Source organism: Macaca mulatta, chromosome 3, assembly GCF_049350105.2.
Source record: "Macaca mulatta isolate MMU2019108-1 chromosome 3, T2T-MMU8v2.0, whole genome shotgun sequence".
Lineage (NCBI taxonomy): Eukaryota > Metazoa > Chordata > Mammalia > Primates > Cercopithecidae > Macaca > Macaca mulatta.
The window spans coordinates 74,059,335-74,072,159 of NC_133408.1; the positions used below are offsets into that span (position 1 = coordinate 74,059,335).

The window sequence follows — 12,825 nt, forward strand, 5'->3', positions numbered from 1 at the left end:
TTTATTCAATTCCTGTGCCAGAGGGACAAGATGGCCTATGAATAATGATGGCCCCCCGCTTGGCCCAGGCCATAGTCCTAGACATCCAGAAGATCCCCAAGTAGATCAAACCACCACCCCTCTCTGCAAAGCATCTTCTGATCTCCCATACAACGTAAGTCAGGGGACAGCCCCTTCTGTTAGGAGAAGGGAGAATCTCTGTTCCTATGAACTCGTGGCTCTGTGAGCCATTCTAGCAACATATTGAACTTAAGGAGGGGTTCATGGGAACCCTTGACTTGTAGCCAAGTTGGACAGAAATCTGGGTAACATAAGGACCCACTACTTGTGTTGAGTGTGTGAAGTGGGGTACGGTTTTGTGGGACTGATCCCTTTACCTATGGGGTCTGCATTAACTTCAGGTAGTCAGTATCATAACTGAATTTAAGATACCCAGTTGGTGTTTGGAGGATTGGAGAATTAGTCAGTGTGGGAAAAAACACACACACATACCACACACAGACGAGCACACACCACACATACCTCACATACGAGGTTTTACACATTTGACATTGGAGTGAAGTGCTGAGTGTGGCAAACAGGTTATCTTTTCTATACAACCTTCAAGACTCCAATTTATGTATGTTAGATCTTCTGTTTTTCATCATTTTGTTCCTCTGTGCTTCATTCTAGACCTTAGGTGAGGAAAAATTATCTAGGCTATCTGGATAATAGGCTACACTTTGAAAACTGCTTCCCTATGGTGCCACTCTTCAAAATTTCAACCCGCTCTCCCTTCTTAATGGGCTCTAAGTCTGGATTGTTTTTCTTCTTAGCAGCATGAGTCATTAGAATGCATTATTCACTTTCTCAGTCTCTCTGAACCTCCCCTAAATGAGCAGATTCTGCCAGGAAATACCTAAAAAACAGTGTTCCAATCTCTGAATTTTCTATTTCCTGGGAGTCTCAAATATATAATTCTTCACCATCCCTTTGACTTTACATTGCCTTAATATACATACTTAAAATACTTTCCTTAGCTTTCTCAGTTGTTCTTTTGGGAAAGGTTGTTCAAACCCTCGTGCCACTTATAACTGACAACAGATCTCTCTCCATTTTACACTGGACAAAGTTTTAGCTGTTATCTTCAATGCAAAAATAATCAGAAAGTTAAAATGTGATATTTTAGAATATTCTAATTAGCCCGGCATGGTGGCACGTGCCTGTAGTCCCAGCTACTCGGGAGGCTGAGGCAGGAGAATCCCTTGAACCCAGGAGGCAGAGGTTGTGGTGAGCAGAGATGGTGCCATTGCACTCCAGCCTGGGCAACAGAGCGAGACTTAGTCTTTAAAATATGCATAACTTCACATACATAGGGAATTTTCATTCTGAACATTTGTGTAATGAAGGGTACACATCATAGCCATGGTTAAATTTGTTAGTAAATAAAAAGCCATAGGTTTTTAAAAAATTTTTTTGTTTAGCTATTTTTATTTCTCCAAATTTGTTGTTTATCAGGAGTGACTGGAATAAAAAATATAATTGAGTCCCATCATCATGATCATCATGAAAATGGCTTTAAGAGAAAACTGGTCAGATGAATATTATTTTCAACCAATAAAGAGTTGCCACTGATAAACTAACAGCCAGGAGTCTGTCAAGAATGCGCAAATATGTTATATAATACAACATGCCTGTTCACAGGGGAAAAAAACACCGGAAATAACTTACATGTACTTCTTGATTTCATCAAACAAGATAAGCACAAAAGCACCACCCATGCCTCTGAGAACACTGGACTATGCACCCTTGAAAAAAGCTTTGCCTCCTTCATCACCAGCAATCATCCTCCAGCAGTCAATGTGCCTGTGTACGTGATGTCGGTTCCTTTGTGCCCCGACTGCATCGTAATGCGGGGCAAACGATGTCAAATGAATAGGAAGACAACCCAGAAAAGGCAGTGACAGTCTGTGTGGTCATCCAGCTGATGATGATGTGAGTGTTCTTGGGATCCGGAAGCATTCCCTTTGCAGTGTCATAGATACCGAAGCAGGAAGCTAGGATAATATCCTGAACAGACACGTTAAGGCCTTGGTACAGGCCCTTAATCTCGTCAGATTTGCAGATCTTGACCAGGCTGTCACCGAGGCCTCGGAATTCCCTTTCAGCTTCAGTTACCCATATTAGCTGCTAGACGGGTACGGGCAAAATCAAGAGGGTACACAAAACACAAGGATGTGGCCCCAGCGGCACCGCCTGATGCCAGATTTCCTCAAAGTAGCTCCAAAACTGAGTCTTTCGTCCACACCACCCAGGAAGGTCTGCTTGTGTTTGCCTCTGAAGGCAAAGTTAAAAGCCTGGGTGGGGAAGTATCTGATGACATTGGCCGAGTTACTGCGCTAGGACAGGACTCCCTGCTTCTTGGGAATACGGCCACGCAGTCTATAATGCCCTTGTATTGCTTATCTGCGGTCATCTGCTTGCTGGCATGCTGCACCTGCAGCAGCAGCTTGACCCGCTCGATGGGCGCTACCGCTGTCTTGGAGATGGCTGCGGCCACTCCACCTGCCAGGAAGTCCTTGGCGAAGGACACAGCGATATCTGTCATGTTGAAAGGAAAGAGGAGGCAGGCTGCTGCGGGACGGGACCGGGCCAGGAACCAGCTTTGACTCCAGGGCTTCCTAGGTTTTTGTATTAAGCAATTCCTAGGATTCTCCTTCCACCGTGAAAAACACTCCGACTTGTTGAATTTTGACACATTAAAAAGAGGGTATAGGGTTTGTGGGAATGTGCAGAGATGCTTTCTTTTTCTGTTTGAATAAACGTCTGTACCTTTTCACAGGTCCTAAGAAAAGCAGACCGTGTCAAATACACCAGACGGAGGTACTCAAAGGTATGTTTCTGTCGTCCTCTAGCTAAGGAGTGCTTTCACTTCCTCAGTTCACAGACGCCACTGAGATTCTGATGAAAACATCTGAGTTGTCTTCCTTAAAAGGGAAGAGAGAGAGAGAGAGAGAGAGAGAGAGAGAGAGAGAGAGAGAGAGAGAGAGAGAGAGAGAGACAAAGAAAGAAGGAAAGGAAGGAAGGAAGGAAGGAAAGAAAGAAAGAAAGAAAAAAAGAAAGAAAGAAAGAAAGAAAGAAAGAAAGAAAGAAAGAAAGAAAGAAAGAAAGAAAGAAAGAAAAGAAAGAAAGAAAGAAAACCGAAAGATGAGTACAGTTTCAGGGATTCCGAAGACAAAGCCTATTCATGGACCCCAGGGTAAATCTTCTGATCTGGTTGGAATAGTCTGGAGACTGTTCAGTCCTGATCCAGTTGTGAATGTGCCACCCACATGCCCTGTGTGTTTACATGTTAGAAGGCAATGCTTGAAATTCTTTCCACTTGCTGCTGCAACCCAGCTACATCCCCTGAAACCAGCTCATCAGAAACTCACTTTCATAATCAGAAAAGCAGCACATGGAGAAGCAAAACATATGCCTGAGAGTAGCTATTTTCATGTAAGATAGTGCTCAGTAACATCTATTTTTAAAATTACATACACACATATTTAAAACTGAAATAATATAATTTATTAAAAACATTCTTGAAAGTTCACCCCCATGACTTTTTTGTTGTTGTTTTGTATGATCTTACATCACCACTACTTCATACCACTTTATATGGTTAACACTTATATATATAGAGAACATATGTATGTTCTCTATATGTATATGTTTAAGAAACATGTATATATGTTTCTTAAAGGCTAAGTTTAAGAAAATGTTTTTAAGCATTCCTTTATTTCATTATTTTGCACATTCATTTGAAAATGTTTTCCTGCTGAGAAGCAACATAAAATAGAAAATTTCTGTGTAGAACAAAGAAGATATTCTGTTTTTATATTTTATATTTCTATCATAGTGCATAAAAAATCAGGAAAGTGATGCCCTAATATAGTTTACATTTTATTAATTTTTGTTATTTTTAGTTTTTTTAAACAACTAAAAGTCTTTAATTCTAAACTGACAAAAAATTACCTGTTTAATTATAGAATAGCTGAAATACAGCAAATCCTTATTAATTTAGAGTCTATTAGTAAAGTATTAGAAATAATTTGAAAAGGAAGAATGCTATTTATGCAATTTAGAGATAAACCATGTTGACAAGTGAGTTAAGTGTAAATAAGATTTTATAAGGGGTATTTGCTATTCTAAGAGAAGGAATTTTCCATCACATTAACATTAATTTGGTGAGTCAATTCTGAAACCTGTTTTTTTTTTTTTCCTGTGCCTTAGTGTAGATCCAGTGGGTGCTCTGTGCTGCTGAACATTATCAGCATAGTTCATTATGCCATTCACATGTAAGAGACTGGCTCTTCTATTTAGCATTCTAGAATTTATTCTGTGCTTCATATAGATAACTCACCATGCTCTTGTTAATCTAAATGAGTGTGGAAATCAGTGGGCTGTATGAATTGGGTGATAGTGTCTATAACATTACACCTAATGCTAAAAACAACAAAGGCCAAAATGATCAGTTAGACTATAAAAAATAGTATGTTTGCAGTTATTTTTCATCATATGGAAACCAAAATCAGATATATTCACTTATATGAATGAGGGAAGCAAAAGCAAGTCGAACAGAGTTGAGGTTTGAAGTTTGAGGTTTGGGGCTTGCAGGGTCCTCTTGGGATTCCTTTTAAGCCATTATTAAGGATTTAAAAATCTCATTGATTTCATGTCCAATATGTAATCAATTGACTATATAAAAATACATGGGTCATTGAAGGTTTCAGCAAATGCAAAAGACAAGTAAAAATAAAATCTAAGCAAATTAAGAATAGTAAAGGAAAAAATAAGGTATTTATAAAATAATAGAATTGTCCACAAAGAAAATCTTAATATAGGAAAAGAATATTAAGACTAATCATAGTGTTTTTAGCAGTTTTAGTGATAAAAGGTGTTTATATTTTATCTGTACCTTTTAGAGAAAGAAGTGTTTCTCTTTTTTGTCAGCTTTATTGAGGTTTTACAAATAAGAGTTGTATATATTGAAGGTATATAATGTGATGTTTGATATGCATAGACATTGTGAAATGAATACTACAACTAAGCTAATTAACATATTCATTACCTCACATAGTTACCCTTTTACGTGTAGTGAGAACATTTAAAAATCTACTCTCAGCAAATTTCAAGTATACAATACAGTGTTGTTAACTATAGTCACCATGGTATGCAGTAGATCTCCAGAACGTATTCATCCTGCATAACTACACTTTTGTATCCTTTGACTAATATCACCCTATTTTTCCCACCATTCCCAGTCTCTGGCAACCACCATTCTACTCTCTGCTTCCATGAGTTCTGCTTTTTTAGATTCCACATTTGAGTATTTGTCTTTCAGTGCCTGGCTTATGTCACTTAACATAAAGTACTCCAGCTTTATCCCTATTGCCCAAACAATAGGATATCCTTTTTTAAAGACTAATAATATTTCTGTGTATATATATATATACACACACACACACACACACACACACACACACACAATAGTCTATGACTACTATAGACTAGACTATATATATAAAATAGTCTAATAGTCTGTACATAATAACATATATGGTGTTACATATATATAATAGTGTATGCACATAACATTGTCTGTCCATGAATACTTAGGTTGATCCATCTCTTGGCTATTGTAAAGAATGCTGCAGTAGACATGGGAATATGATATATTAATGATGTATTGATTTCATTTCCTCTGGATATATACCCAGAAATAGAATTGCTGGATCTTATAGTAATTCCATTTTTAATTTTTTGCAGAATCTACATGCTCTTTTCCATAATGACTCAACTAGCTTACATTTCCACCAGCCATGTACAAGGGTTTGTTTTCCACATCCTCACCAATACTTGTTTTTTTTTTATTTTTAAAATTTTTGATAACAGCCATTCTAGCAGGTGGGAGGTGATATCTCATTGTGGTTCTGATTTCCATTTTTCTGTTAATTAGTAATGCTGAGCATTTTTCTGTATACCTGCTGGCCATTTGTATGCCTTCTTTGTAGAAATGTCTATTCAGGTACTCTGCATATTTTTAATTGGGTTATTTGTTTTTTGCTATAAAGTTGTTTGAGTTTCTTATGTATTTTAGAGATAAACTCCTTATCAGTCATATGATTTGCAAATATTCTGTCTCTTATTTAGGTTGTCTGTACACTCTGTTGATTGTTTCCTTTGCTGTGCAGCAGAAGCTTGTTAGTTTGATGTCATACCACTTCTCTATTTTTGCTTTTGTTTCCTGTGCTTTTGGGGTCATATCCAAAAAAATTGCCCAGACCAATGTCATAGAGCTTTCTCTGTTTTCTTCTAGTAGTTTTACAGTTTCAGGTCTTACATATGTCTTTAATCCATTTTGGGTTTAATTTTGTGTATGGTATGAGACAAGCTCTAATTTCATTATTCTGTGTGTGAATATCCAGTTTTCCCAGCACGACTTATTGAAAAGGCTGTCCTTTACCCATCGTGTGTTCTTGGTGTCTTTGCTGCAAATCAATTGACTGTAAATGTGTGGATTTATTTCTTGGCTCCCTATTCTGTTCCACTGGTCTATATGACTGTTTTTATACAAGTACCGTGCTGTTTTGATTGCTATAGCTTTGTAGTGTATCTTGAAATCAGGTAGAGCAATGCCTCCAGCTTTATTCTTTTCACTCAAGATTGCTTTATCTATTCAGGATCTTGTATGGTTCTATATAAATTTTAGGATTTTTTCTATGTCAGTGAAAACTATTGGAAAAGTTATAGGAATTCTACTGAGTCTGTGGATTGCCTTGGGTAATATGAACATTTCAATAATATTAATTCTTCCAATTAATGAGCACACAATATCTTTCTATTTGTGTCTTCTTCAATTTCTTTCATTAACATTCTATAGTGTTTAGTGTACAGACTTTTCACCTCCATAGCTAGATTTATTCCTAAATATCTTATTCCTTTTGATGCTATTATAAATGTGATTGATTTGTTGGCTTTTTTATATAATAGTTTTTTTGTTAGTATATAGAAATGCTGCTGGTTTTTATGTGTAGATTTTGTACCTTGCAACTTCACTGAAATAATTTGTTACTTCTAACAGTTTTTATTTTAGTGGAATTCTAAAGTTTTCTATATATGTAAAATTATGTCATTTGCAAAGAAAAACAGTTCACTTCTTCTTTTCTATTTTGTATGCCTTTTATTTCTTTTTCTTGCCTAAATGCTCTTGTTGGGATTTTTAGTACTGTAATCTATAGAAGTGGCAAGAGTGAGCATCTTTGCCTTGCTCCATATATATATATATATATATATTTTTTTTTTTTTGAGACAAAGTGCCTCTCTGTTGCCCAGGCTGGAGTGCAGTGGTGCAATCTCGGCTCACTGCAACCTCCGCCTCCTGGGCTGAAGCGATTCTCCTGCCTCAGCCTCCCAAGCAGCTGGGACTACAGGTGCATGCCACCACGCCCAGCAAATTTTTTGTATTTGTAGTAGAGGCAGGGTTTCACCATGTTAGCCAGGATGGTCTCGATCTCCTGACCTTGTGATCCACCCTCCTCAGCCTCCCAAAGATCTGGGATTACAGGTGTGAGCCACTGCGCCCAGCTGTCTTGCTCCAGATTTACAGAAAAAACTTTCAGCTTCCCACCATTGAGTATATTAGTTCTGGGTTTGTCATATATGGCCTGTGTTACAATGAGATAAATACCTTATATACTTAATTTGTTGAGAGTTTTTACCATAGAAGGCATTCGAATTTTGTGATGACTTTTCCGAATCTATTGAGATGGTCATAGGATCCTTATCCCTTATTTTTTAATATGATATGCCACATTTATTGATTTGTGTATGTCGAATTATTCTTGCATCCCAGATAGAAACATGGTGTATGATCCTTTACTGCACTGTTGAATTCAGTTTGCTAGTAATTTGTTGAGGATTCTTGCATGTATCTTTATCCGGGATATTGGCCTGTAATTCTCTTTTCTTGTAGTATCCTTGTCTGGCTTTGGTATTGGGATAATTATGGTCATGTAAAATGAATTTGGAAGTGCTCCTTTGTCTTCAATATTTTGGAAGAGCTTGAGAAGAATTGGCATTTATTCTTCGTTAAGTGTTTGGTAGGATTCAGCAGGAGGCCATCAGGTCCTGAGCTTTTCATGTTGAGAGGTTATTGATTACTGATTCAATGTCCCTGCTCATTATCGATCTGTTCACGTTCTCTCTTTCTTCATGATTTAGCTTTTGCGAGTTGTATGCATCTATGAATTTAACCATTTCTTCTAGGTTATCAAATTTGTTGGTGTATGATTATTCATAATAGTTTCTTATAATCTTCTGTACTTCCATAATATCAGTTGTAATGTCTCCTCTTTCATTTTACTTATTTGGGTGTTCTCTGTTTTTTTTGTAAGTCTAGCTAAAGATTTGTCTCTTTTATTTATCTTTTCAAAAAAACACCTCCTAGTTTAACTGGTCTTTCTATTGTTTTACTAGTTTCGCTTTTATTTATTTCTGCTCTAATCTTTATTTTTTTTTTCTTTTTCTGATTTTGAGCTTAGGCTGTTCTTCATTTCTGTTTTCTTAAAGAGTAAAATTTAGTTGTTTCTTTGAGATCTTTTTTTATTCTTAATGTAGGCATGTATTGCTTTATATTTACCTTTTAGAACTGCTTTGCTATATTTCATAATCTTTGGCATATTGTATTTACATATTCATTTGTGTGAAGATATTTTTGATTGATTTCCCTTTTGATTTCTTCTTTCTGCCATTTATTTTTCAGGTGTCTGTTGATTTATTTCCACCTAATTGTGCATTTTTCAATTTTTCTCTTGCCATTAAGTTCTAATTTAATACTATTATGGTCAGAAAAGATACTTGATATTATTTAAATCTTCTTAAGTTTCTAAGATTTACTTTGTGGTCTAATATATATTCTGTCCTGGAGAATATTCAATGTGACTTGAAAAGAATGTATATTCTTCTGTTTCTGGATAGAATGTTCTGTATATGTCTTTTGGACTTACTTGGTATAAAGTGTAGTTCAAATTCAAAGTTTCCTTATTGACTATCTGAATAATTTATTTCTTGTTGAAAGTAGGGCATTGTATTACCCTAGTATTGTTGCATTGCTATTTCTCCCTTCAGTTCTGTTAATATGCACTTTATATATTTAGGAACTCTGATGTTGGGTGCATATATATTTACAATTGCTATATACTCTTGATGAACTGATCACTTTATTATTGTATAATAATTTTCTTTGTCTCTTTTTACAACTTTGACTTATAACCATAAATTAAGAAGAAAAATCTCAAGCAATCTAACTGTACACCTCAAGGAACTAGAAAATGAAGAACAAACTAAGTCAGAAAAAGGAAGGAACTGATAAAGATTGGAGCCAAAATAAATAAAATAGAAACTAGTAAAACAGTAGAAAATATTTAAGTATAGCTACTCCTGCCGTCATTTTCCTTTTATTTGCATATGCTTTTCCATCACTTCACTTTCAGCCTATATGTGTCCTTAAAGCTAAGTGACTGTTATGTAGGCAGCATATAGTTGGATCTTGTGTTTTTATTCATTCAGTTATCTATGTCTTTTGATTGAGGAATTTAATTCATTTACATTTAAAATAATTATTTTAAATGTTTATTATTTAAGGACTTACTACTGCCGTTTTAATAATTTTCTAACTATTTTATAGTTCCTTTGTTTCTTTCTTTCTCATTTGCTTTTTCCCTTTATGATTTGATTTTTTTTGCAGTGTCAGTTATTTTTATATATCTACTATAGGTTTTGGGATGGTTTGTGATTATCATCAGGCTTACATAAAGCATCTTATAGTTATGAGTTTATTTGAAGCCGATAACAGCTTAACTTCAACACAATGAAAACTCTAAATATCAACTTTTCTTCCCAACATTTTATGATATCAGTTTTATAATTTACATTCTTTATATATTGTGTATCCATTAATGAATTATTATAGCTATATTCATTTTAATACTTTTCTCTTTCAATTATCATTCTAGAGTTACAAGTGATTTATGCAACACCATTACAGTATTAGAGAATTCTAAATTTAACTACATTCTTACCTTTACAATAGGCTTTTCACATTCCTATACTCTCTTTATCTTTTCTCATTAGGCAGGTTCAGTGGTGATGAACTCCCACAGATTTGTCTGGGTAAATCCTTATTTCTCCTTCATTTGTGAAGAACATCTTTGCTGACTGTAGTATTGTTGTTTGGTAAGTTTGCTTTTTGTTCTTTTAACACTTTCAGTATGTCATTCCACTTTCTCTTGTCTCCTGGCTTGTAAATTTCTGCTGAGAAATCTGTTGATAGCCTTATAGAAGTTTGTTTGAATTAGTTTCTCTTCTCTTATTAGTTTCAAAATTCTCTCTTTGTCTTTGACTTAAGAATTTGATTGTAAAGTATCTCAGATCTCTTTAACCAAGATTGTCTAACCTATGGCCTGTGGGTTACATATGGCCCAGGATGGCTTTGAATGTGGTCCAACGCAAATTTGTAAGCTTTTTATAAACATTATGAGATTCTTTTGTGATTTTTTTTTTTTTTTGTTAGCTCATCAGCTATTGTTAGTGTTAGTGTATTTTAGGTATGGCTCAAGACAATTCTTCTTCCAATGTGGCCCAGGGAATTCAAATGATTGGATACCCCTGTCTTTATCTTTATTTGGGATTCTTTGAACTTTATGGATTTTGATGTTCACTTGCCTCTCCAGATTTGGGAAGTTTTCTGTCATTATTTCTTTAAATAAACTTTCTTCCTTTTTCTCTTTTTTTGTTCCGCCAGGACTCCTGTAATGCCTATGTTTGCCCCCTTGTTGGTGTCCCATACATAAGTCTTGTAGGCTTTCTTTACTCGTTTTCATTATTTTTTCTTTATGTGCCTCTGACTAGGTTACCTCAAATGACCTTTGTTTGAGCCCACTGCTTTTTCTCTTCTGTTTGATTAAGTCTGCTATCAAAATTCTCCATGGAACTTTTCAGATCAGTCATTGTGGTTTTTAGCTCCATAATTTTGGTTTGGTTCTTTTTATGATTTACATCTATTGGTTGAACTTCTAATTTTGTTTGTATATTGTTTTTATGATATCTTTTATTGTCTATCTCTGTTTTGTTATAACTCACTGAGGTTCTTTAAATTAAAATTCTTTTTAGGCAACTCATAGGCTTTCATTTCTTTAGGGTCTATAATTTCGTTATGGTCTGTTACTGAAGTTCCCTGTTAGTGGTGTTATATTTCCCGACTATTTGTGTAACTTATGAATATGTTTTGGTGTCCATGCATTTGAAGGAGACATCCATTTCAGTTTTTACAGACTAGCTTCTGCAGTGAAAGCCCTTTACCAGTTAGTTTATGCAGATTATGGACAGGTAATCTGGTGAATTTTGTCAGCTGACTTGGTTCTGGAATACTTTGTGTGGCCTGGTTTAGTGCCCAGGTCAGGCTGGGTTCACAGGGGTTATTCTGGTTCCTGGTTCCAGAGGGGTCAGGCAGAATTTAGAGTCCATGGTGCTGGTGTCTGGGGCCACAAGGATGGCCTGCAGCTTGGATTTGCAGAATTGACTTGAATGCTTGGTCTTTAGGTGTTGACCTAAGACTAAGTCCCTTGAGTCTGAGATCTGGGGCCATGTGTGTCAGCCTGGTGCTGGGGTTGACCTGGAGGCTGGGTCTGTAGAGATTGGCCTGGGTAATCTCTTAGGCAATGGAAACATGCCTGGGGCCTGTATCCATAAGAGTAATCTTGAAGCCTGGATCCTTTGGAGGCTGGTCCAGTACCATGGTCTACTGAGTTGGCATTGAACCCTGGGTCTGCTGGAGTGGGCCTGAACCCTGGTTCTCTCCTGGAGGATGGAGCAGCAAATGTCTGCTTGGTGTCTGGGACCACAAAATGTAGCCTGGCCTATGGGTGCTGGGGTTAGCCTGGAGGCTGAGTCTGTAGGTGCTGTCCTGCAAACTGGGGCTGAATGTGTGGTGGAGCAGACCTGGACCCTGGGGCTGAGGCAATGAGCTTGGTGCTCTGGCAAGCCTGGAGGCTAGATCTGTGGAGTACTAACCTAGCACAGAAGCCTGTTTAGAGCCTCAGGCATGTCTGGAGCCTGAGGCTGTGGGGGCCATTCAGGAACCTGGAGCATTGGTGTTTGGCCTGGGGTCAGATGTTACTGGGGCTTGCATCTACAGCAAAGCTGGGTTCTCACTTTACTTGCTTTTGACCACATAGAGAGTATCTCTATCTGCACTGCCCTCTTCAATGTGTCTCTTTTGTGCTATTCCTAGGTGCTGTAATCTCTTGTCTGGATTTCTTAACCCTTATGAAGGTATTTTTCTGCATGTATAGCTATTCAAATGGACATTTCTATGGTGGGACAAGCCCTGGAAAGTCTTATTTCACAATGTTTCTGGTATCATTCTTACAAAGAGTTTTTAGGTACTAACTAAGGTAACAACCCATGAAGGAAAAAAATGTAAAAATTACCTTTATCAAAACTTTAAAAAATGTTCTGTGCTGAAAACCTTGTTAAGAACTTAAAAAGACAAGACTCAGATTGAAAGAAATGTTTGCAAATCAAATTACTGACCCAAAGATAATTGTGTCTAGGATATATAAAGAACTTCTGACACTCAACAATAGGTAAATAGGTAAATAATAGGTAAATCACCCAGTTTTGAAAATGGCAGAAGATCTGAACAAACATGTACCCCCAAAATATACAAATGAAAATTTGGCATATTAAAAGATGTCCAACATTATTATTCATCAGGGAAATGTAAATTAAACCTCAATGAGA

At 36.5% G+C, this 12,825-nt stretch overlaps 1 pseudogene across 1 annotated transcript; it reads right to left on the bottom strand.

The window, feature by feature from the left end:
- Positions 1-1,706: 1,706 nt before the first annotated feature.
- On the bottom strand, positions 1,707-2,619 carry LOC706076 (ADP/ATP translocase 2 pseudogene; annotated as a pseudogene). The gene has a single exon (XR_013415791.1). The product of XR_013415791.1 is annotated as an ADP/ATP translocase 2 pseudogene (transcript).
- Positions 2,620-12,825: the final 10,206 nt, after the last annotated feature.